Below are 9587 nucleotides of genomic sequence, written 5' to 3'. Positions count from 1 at the left end.
ATAGAGAGAAATACTGTTAACTGATGGTACATGGAGGAGATTATAATCAATGTAATGAAACAAGGTATATATTGTTGAATGTAAAACTGATGATATGCCCTGTAAACTTCAACTCAATCCACAATAAAAACCTTAAATTAAAAAAAAAAAAAATGCATCAGTTAAATGCTTCACTTTTAATGGCAGGATCTGCAGTTAGAACCCACATTCACTTCATGAAAAGAAGATGTGGCAGTCTGCTTTTGCAAAGATATATAGCCTTAGATATATTTATATACCGAAGATATCTGATTTACTCTATCTTATAGAACTGCTATGAGTCAAAATTAACTCCATGACTATGGGGTTTTTAGGCTAAACCTAGTCATAATTTCAAATGCCATCAGACAGCAATATGGAAAATGAACTAGCAACAGAAAAGACTAGAGGCTTTTTTTTTTTTTTTTTTTTTCATAACTTCAAATGTGTTGCAACAAGCTAGACATACAAAAGATTTTAGGGTTTATTACTCCTCTGCTGAAAAATCCCCAATCATCGCAGATCAAGTCACAACAGAATCTTTATGCCTTCTTTTTGCCAACACCAGCATTTGTCTTTTCAGTCCCCCGGACTTTCTTCATTCTGTTTTTGCATTCCTTGCACTATTTTCTTGAGCTGTTTTTCTTCTCATACAGATAATGTCTTGCAAGTCTGTGTTTGGATTCATTTTTCTTTGCATAATTTAAGGAATTGTAAACCAGACCAAAGCCAGTAGTCTTGCCACTGCCAAAATGGGGTCTGAATCCAAACATAAAGATGACATCTGGTGTCATCTTATACATTTTGGCAAGTTTTTCCTGGATTTCTGTCTTAGGTACTGTTGTTTCCGCTGAAGTAGGTAGTTGGTCATGAATTTCCTGGTCTGAATAGTTACTGTATGGTGGAAGAAGGTCAGGCAGCCAGGGAGGAACAGAAAAGCTGGAGGCTATTTTTTACTTTCAGGCAAAAAATGGTAAGATAGAATTGAAGTGAGTGTATTTAATCACCGGTTAAACTACTGTTACAGATAAAATAATAGCAAATATGAGTTTTACAGCTTTTGCTTCTCATCTTCCTGGGAGACTCTGTTTCCTGGCCTTTATTCCTCATGCACAACCACCACTGTCTGTCAATGGAGGCTTGCCTTTGTTGAAATGATGATGAACAAGTCTCAGGGAAGCTTCCAGATCAAGATGAACAAAGAAGAAAGCTTTGGGGATCTACTTTTGAAATCAGTTAATGAAAACTCTATGCATTACGTAACACAGCTGTTCATGCATAGGGCAGATCTAGGCAATATTTTGTCCCAGTATGCATGGTGTCACTGTGAATCAGGGGCCAACTTCATGGCTGCTAACAACAGCAACTCATTTTATCTTCACTTTCTCTATCTGATAAGCCTTCCAATATTTTCTGTGCCCAAGCAGATCACTAGGGGGTTCACAAGTTTCTCCTGAATACAGATACTTCCATTTGGGTTGTTCTAGTTACCATTGTGTGCATACCATAAATAGAGGCAAAGTTCAAGAGTAAAACTTTTGAGACATCTCACCCATATAAACTTCCACAGGCTCTTCTTGACGCTTTCAAACTCCTTTGAATTTCTCAAGTTTTGAAAGAGGTGAAATCATATCACATGCTGTACTCCTTCATTCTATTCATTGATTTCTCACTTCAATGCTTTGGTTGGTTGGTTATGTGCCAAGGAGTCGGTTCTGACCCATAGTGACCCTGAACAGGGTGTCCGAGGCTGTAAATCTTTATGGGAGCAGAATTCTAGCCGTATCTTTCTCCCGCAGAACAGCTGGTAGTTTTGTACTGCTGACCTTGAGGTTCGCAGCCCGACTCGCAACCACTATGCTACCAGAGCTCCTTAGTCTCTTGAAAATCACCCATTTTATAAGAAATACTGACTTAATATGACCAGAAAAGAGATGCAGGATTTAGGTGAAAAAAAGTATCATATTCCATGTAACATTTGTAAACAGTTTTTCTTGGTTATAGCCACTTGGAGATCTTATTTTTCCAAGATTTTAACCTGGGGTGCACTACAAAGTTACACATATTTAAGGTTTGCAGTCTGGGAATTATATAAAACAGATTCAGGCTTGGAGATATACATTCATTTACTGTTGGATTTGAATAGCTATTTCTATATTAGCAGGGTAAGTATGTAGACAAACATGTTCTCCAAGGATAATGAGGGCAGAATGATTTCTATAGGAGTAGTACGAGTCAAGAGAAATGTATTGGTATGTTTATTTGTGCCTGGAGCACAGGAAGAAGAAGAGGAACAAACAAAACAACTGCTCTCCCTGAAGCAGGACTTGGGAGGGTCGGAGACGGGTTGTTCCTACAACCAGCATAACAAAAATGTTTTCCTGCTCATTTTGCTACCTTCACCACTCATTATATTCACTTAATATGTTACGAATCAGGCTGCGAACCTTAAGGTCAGCGGTTCGAAACTACCAGCCGCTCCGTGGGAGAAAGATGAGGCTTTCTACTCCCGTAAGGATTTACACCATCGGAAACCCTGTACAGGGTCGCTATGGGTCGGAACCGACTCGACGGCACTTAACAACAACAACAACAATATAATTTTAAACGATCATTTCATGTCTTAAACACATCTTCTCAACTCTATTAGGGACAAGTGATAAATAAAATTTGTTTGGTATTCTACCTACATGTGTTGAGTAAACTATAACCAAGCATGTCAAAAATTTCAAAAACAAGAAAATAAAAATGTGCTGTCATCACTTATATATTCAGTAAATATAATCCATGAACTGAAGCTCGGGCTTCAAAAATTTCCCATCCTTTATCAGGGTGTATGTATAAAAGAGGCTTAGTAAAATTTTATCAAGCAGTTTCTGGAATTAAAAAAACTGGGCTGCTTGCCACACCCCACATCTTGATCTTGGAATGCAGACAATCAAGATTTAGGGGATGTAAGGCTCTAGGCAAATTAAGATGATATAAACCATTGCATTACATGGTGGAGAAGGTCTACCCTCCTCCTACTCAAGATGCCTGGGAAACAGGAAATACAAGCTCAATTAGTGTGGCCTTTATGCTGTGGAACAGAAATCGTCTCATGACAGAGAACAGTGAATGAATATTATTGATGATTCTTTGATCAAAGGAGACTTGACTGTTGCTATTGTGACAGCCATTTGACAGCAGGCTTGCAAAACAACACAAGTTAATGCCTTCACAATTACTGAACATTTGTGCTGGAAAAAAAACAAAACTTGCTTTTGATCCTTGCTAGGGGAAAAAAGACCAAGAAACATCCTGGGTAGAAGTAATTCAGAGCTCTTTAAGAGGTATAGACAAGTTAGCTATTTTACAGAGCATTTTAGTCAATGTAGAGACTATGTTGACTAAAATTCTGTGTAAAATAGCTAGTTTGAGCATTTTAGTCAATGTAGAGACTATTTTGGAGTCCTGGTGTGGCGCTGTGGGTTAATGAGCCAAACTGTAAAGCTGTTTGAACTGCAAGGTTGGCGGTTCAAGCTCACCAGCTGCTCCTTGGAAACCCTATACAGGGTTGCTATGTGTAGGAATCAATTCGACAGCACTTAACAACAACAACAAAGAGACTATGTTGGGCATAAACACACCTAAAAATTGACCACATACTTGCATTTTGAGGATCTTGTGGAATGTTTTAGTGGTGCAAATGATTAAAATGATAAACTATTAACTGAAAACTTGACTCTTTGAGTCCACCCAGAGTCACCTGGGTAAAAGACCTGGTGATCAACTTCTGGAAACTCAACAACTATGAACTCTATGGCACTGTTAGACTCTGACACATAATGGATCAACATGAGCTGAAATTGACTCAACAGCATCTGTATCCTATTTGAGGTAATTACACCATGTAATCTCGTTGGAAGTCAATGTCTCCTTTCTGAATAACGAGGGCAAATGGAGCACACCCTGGGAGCCATGCAGTATAATAATTTAGTTCCCTCAGTTGAATTCATTCATACATAGCTTAGAATCTTCATGCTATGATGAGTACAAGGATGGTAACAATTTGTTCTCAATATTGGTGACCATGACTAGGTCACATGAGATGCTATTAACTAAGTTAATTCTGTTTTTTGTGTTTTGTTTTTTAAAATACACGTACAGATTATTTTAAGTTAGCCACAATTGTTGTTGTTGTTAAATGCTGTCGAGTCGATTCTGACCCATAGCGACCCTGTATAGAGTTTCCAAGGAGAAGCTGGTGAGCTTGAACCGCCGACCTTGCAGTTCAAATGACTTCACAGTCTGACGCATTAGCCCACAGCGCCACACCAGGACTCCAGCCACAGTAGGTTTCTTTAATTTATAGCAAAACAACATCCTAATTGATAAACAAAATGGGTTGACACAGCAAAAAGAAATATAGGGAAAATTAAGATGGGTTATGTGGTCAGGATGCATCTAGTTAAAATCCTACAATATTTTGGTCTGAGACTTTAGTAACATATGGCAAAAATTTATGAAACTGCTAATAAAATTGTCCTGCATTCACTTAGGCTTAAGTTCTGAGAGACAGTAGCTGTCACCCTAGAATGGTAGCAGGAATTCCAGGACCATATGGTGGGATGACCCCTCATAGTTAGATTATTTAAGGAAAGGGAATTACAGATTTCAATATCTGTATTCAAGAACTGGAAATGATACATAAGTGGACTTGGCCCACTTTTCTCTTAGCATTTTGTGCCCTCAGAGCAGATTCCCTTTTCTTGTCCTATAGTTCTTTCCTACTTGCTTGAATATTATTCCATTATCACCTCACCATTATGGTGAGTCTCTACTAAGAGGAAGTCCATTATTCACAAGCCTCCACTATCCATACTTTGTCCAGATCTGTTACTAGAGTTAGGTGTCAATCTAGGAGTTCAACTACAAATAAAACTTGAAAGATGGTTGATAATCTTATGAAAAGGAACTAAAGACTTACCAATTGATATTGGAAACTATCTGTATACGAACAGATTTTAGGTGTTCATATATATAAGGGAGAAAAACTTTTAGATCACTGATATCAGCTGCTAAGATTAATTTTCTCTTGCCATACTATGAACATTGGTACGAATTTAAGTTTCTTAAAAACATTCCATGTGTGCTTTGAAGAAACGAATACAGTTAATCATCATCTCCAAGTGACTACATAAAGAACCAAACTTCAAAATTATAAATTTAATGGATTATGCAACTTTGGACATTTACCAACTGCTTTGTTTTCATTCCCTCCATTTCCTCCCCTTAGCTGCCTACACTTGAGTTATTATCCATCACTATAATTACTGATATATTCAGTCTGACTAGGTTAGGATAAGTGATTATGGAACAATCTTATGTGTTTCTATTAGAATTCTTCCATTGTTTTGTCTGAATCCCAAGTCTTTTCTCCCAGTTGGCCATGGCAGAGGAGGGAATTAAGAATGAAATCACTAAAATAATCTCATACAAAGGTTAAACACTTCTCTCCTTAGGAAACATGCATCTCTATGAATCACTGGCACTGTGGGCTAAAGCACTGGGCTACAAGGTGTGTTTGAACCACAAATTTGGTGCTTTAAACTCACCAGAATCTCCTTGGAAACCCTATGTAGCGTCGCTTGAGTCAGATGCAATGGGATGGTACTTAACAACAACAATGGACTCCTGGTGTGGCACTATAGGATCAGCAATGGATTGTGAACAAGGTCAGCAGTTCATCTACCAGCTGCTCCTTAGAAACCCTTTACAGGATAGCTATGGGTTGGAACCCACTCTACAGCACTTAACAACAACAACAACAACAATATTCCCAAATCATTTTTCAACAAATTAGTTTTGTTTCATCCACCACTAGAGTTTGCCTTTAGCAATAGACCTAATATTCATGTCTTTTATACATTTTCTTTCATAAAAATTCTCTGGGAACTATTAATAGAAATTTAAACATAATGAAATATGTTTTGAAAATACAAAAAAATAATGGCAATAGTTGCTTTTTTTGAAAAAGAAATTATCCTAAAATCTACAAAAGACTATTAGATGCTGTTTAGTTATCTAGAACTGCTACAACAGAAATACCACAAATAGATGCTTTTGATGAACAGAAATGTATTCTCTCACACTGTAGGAAGCCAGAAGTCCAAATTCAGAGTGTTGACTCAAAGTGAAGTCTTTCTTTCTTGTTAGTTTTAGGGAAGGCCCTTTCAGTAACTGTAGGCCCAACATTCCTTGGGGATCTACATGCATCTTAGCATCAGTATTCTTCTGAATCTAGGAGCTTCACCAGTGCAGGGAAACCAGGTTCAAAGTATATACTCCACTCTTCGTTCTTCTCTCTTGGTGATAGTTCCCTCTGAACTTTTACATCTCAAAAGAGATTGACCTAATCTTGTAGGTTGCACCAGGCCTCATTAACATCATAGCAGTGAGGACTTATTACACATATGATAATTACATTATCTGAAAACTGATCACATTGGATCACATCATAGAGATAATCGCATCATATTAGATCTCGTCATGGAAGAGATAATTACATCTTAACTGCTACACTGCTGAGAATCCTGACCCAGTTGAGTTGACAAAAAATTTTAATCATCACAGATACTTAACTAAGTTGTTCTCTAGTATTCATGGGGCGATTGGTTCCAGGACCCTTGTGGATACCAAATCTGTGAATGCATAAATTCCTTACGCAAAATGGTATAGCATTTGCAAATAACTTATGCACATTCTACTGTATACTTTAAATCATCTCTAAATTACTTAAAACATATAATACAATGTAAATGTTTTTTAAATAGAACTTTACATTTCTTTTTAGACTTTAATGGATTGCTTTGACCATTTAACGCCCTTCCCCGCACCTCCATCTTGATCCACCATTGGTTGAATCCAGGGATGTGAAGCATGATGATACAGAGGGATGAGTGTATGAATTTAAAAAAATAATTTACTCAATGTGACACAGTGAATTTACTTGATATGGCCTTTGTTTCCAGAGTCTATAACTACTATCAAGTGATAGTGTTGTTGTTAGTTGTTAGGTTGCCTTTGACTCACTTTCAACTCATAGCAACTCTGTGCACAGCAGAATGAAACACTGTCTGGTCATTCTTTGTTTTAGATATCTAACTGAAATACCACAGGTGGATGGCTGTATTATCTTACAGTTTGTATTATGTATTATCTTACAGTTTAGGCAGCTAGAAGTTCAAATTCAGAGTGCCAGTTAGAGGGGAAGGCTTTCTCTTTGTCAGCTTTAGAAAAAGTTCCTTGTCTCCTTTTAGCTTTTGTAGGCCCAGTATTTCCTTGTAAATTTCCATACTTCGTTGGGATCAATCTTTACCTGGATCTAGGAGATTCAAAGTGCAGCGACCCAAGGTCCAGAGGACATCTTCCAATCTTGGCTCTTCTATCTGGGTGACTGTAGGTCCCTCTTTCTCTGCTCATTTCTCTTTCCTTTTATATCTCAAAACAGATTGACTCAAGATACAACCTAATACTGTATATTGCACCTGACCTCATTAATATCACAAAAGTGAGTATTTACAACACAAGGATATTTATATCAGATCAGTGCTGATCACATGATGGGAAACTTACTACACTATATTAGAGCTGTTTATGGAAAATTACTATGAAGTGCAAAGATATCAGTTTGAGGACTAAGATGCATCTGATCCAAGTAATGGTATTTTCAAAAGCCGCCTATGCATATGAAAAATAGACAATGAGTAAGGAAGATCTGTGAGTCAGAACTGACTCCATGGCACATAACCACCACCACAACCACCACCAAGGAAGATCCAGAATTGATGCATTTGAGTTATAGTGTTGGAGAAGAATATTAAAAGTACCATGGACTTCCAGAAGGACAAACAAATCTGTACTGGTAGAAGTGGAGCCAGAATGCCCTTTAGAAGCAAGGATGGTGAAACTTGGTCTCTCAAACTTTGGGCATGTCATCAGGTGGGACCAGTCCTTGGACAAGGACATCATGCTTGGTCAAATTGTTGTTGTTGTTAGGTGCCATCAAGTTGGTACCAACTCATAGCGACCTAATTTATGCACAGCAGAACGAAGCACTGTCTGATCTTGGGCCAACCTTACTACTGTTCCCACACTTGAGTCCATCGATAAATGTCATTTGGCCAATACATATCGCTGGGGGATCTTCCTCTTTTCCTCTGATTCTCCACCTTACCAAACATGATATCCTTTTCCAGTGACTGCTCCCTCCTAACAATATGTCCAAAGTATGAGAGATGAAGTTTGGTCATCTTGGCCTCTAAGGAGCACTCTGACGGCACTTCTTCCAAAACAGATCTATTGGTTCTTTTGGCAGCCCACAGCACTTTCAATATTCTCCTCCAAAACCATAACTCAAAGGCATCACTTCTACGATCTTCTTTATTCACTATCCAGCTTTCACATCCATATGAGGTTATTGAAAATACCATGGCTTGGGTCAGGTGCAACTTAGTCGTCAAGCTGATATCTTTGCTGTTCAACACTTTAAAAAGATTTTGTGCAGCAGATTTGCTTAATGCAATACGTCGTTTGATTTCTTGACTGCTGCTTTTGTGAGTGTTGATAGTTGAGCCAAGAAGAATGAAGTCCTTGACAACTTTAATCTTTTCTCCAATGATAAAATGTGTTTATTGGTCCAGTGATGAGGATTTTTGTTTTCTTGACACTGAGATGCAATCCATACGGAAGGCTGTGCTCTTTGATCTTCATCAGTAAGTAAATATTTTAAGTCCTCTTCATTTTCAGCAAGCAAGGTTGTATCATCTGCATATCGCAGATTGTTAATGAATCTTCCTCCAATCCTGTTGCCACGTTTTTCTTCATAGAACCCAGCTTCTTGTATTATTTGCTCAGCATACTGGTTGAATAAGTATGGTGAAAGAATGCAACCTTGTCACACACCTTTCTTAATTTTAAAACATTCATAGTTCCTATGTTCTGTTCGAACAACTGCCTCTTAGTCCATGTACAGATTCCTCATGAGTACAATTAAGTGTTCTGGAATACTCATACTTCTCAATGTTGTCCATAGCTTATAATGATCCACACAATCGAAAGCCTTTGCATAGTCAATAAAGCACACTTAAACATCTCTCTGATATTCTCTGCTTTCAGCCAAGATTCATAGGACATCAGCAATGCTATCTCTCTTTGGGGTCCTCCTGTTTTTCTCTGACCCTCCATCTTACCAAGCATGATTTCCTTCTCTAGCAACTGTTCCCTCCTGACAATATGTCCAAACAACTGTTCCCTCCTGACAATATGTCCAAAGTATGAGAGACGAAGTTTGGCCATCTTGGCCTCTAAGGAGCATCCTGGCTGCATTTCTTCCAAAATAGATCTACTGGTTCTTTTGGCAGCCCATGGCACTTTTAGTATTCTCCTCCAACACCATAATTCAAAAGCATCACTTATTTTTATTTTTATTTTTTAGTGTTTTATTGTGAATTATATGATAGTTTACATGGGAGAACATTAGTTTTACATTCATTCTATTGTACATCGTATCATTGTCATGGTTACAA

The sequence above is a fragment of the Chrysochloris asiatica genome, unplaced genomic scaffold, assembly GCF_000296735.1.
Source record: "Chrysochloris asiatica unplaced genomic scaffold, ChrAsi1.0 scaffold00091, whole genome shotgun sequence".
Taxonomy (NCBI): domain Eukaryota; kingdom Metazoa; phylum Chordata; class Mammalia; order Afrosoricida; family Chrysochloridae; genus Chrysochloris; species Chrysochloris asiatica.
Note: the sequence above shows the minus strand (reverse complement) of the source record.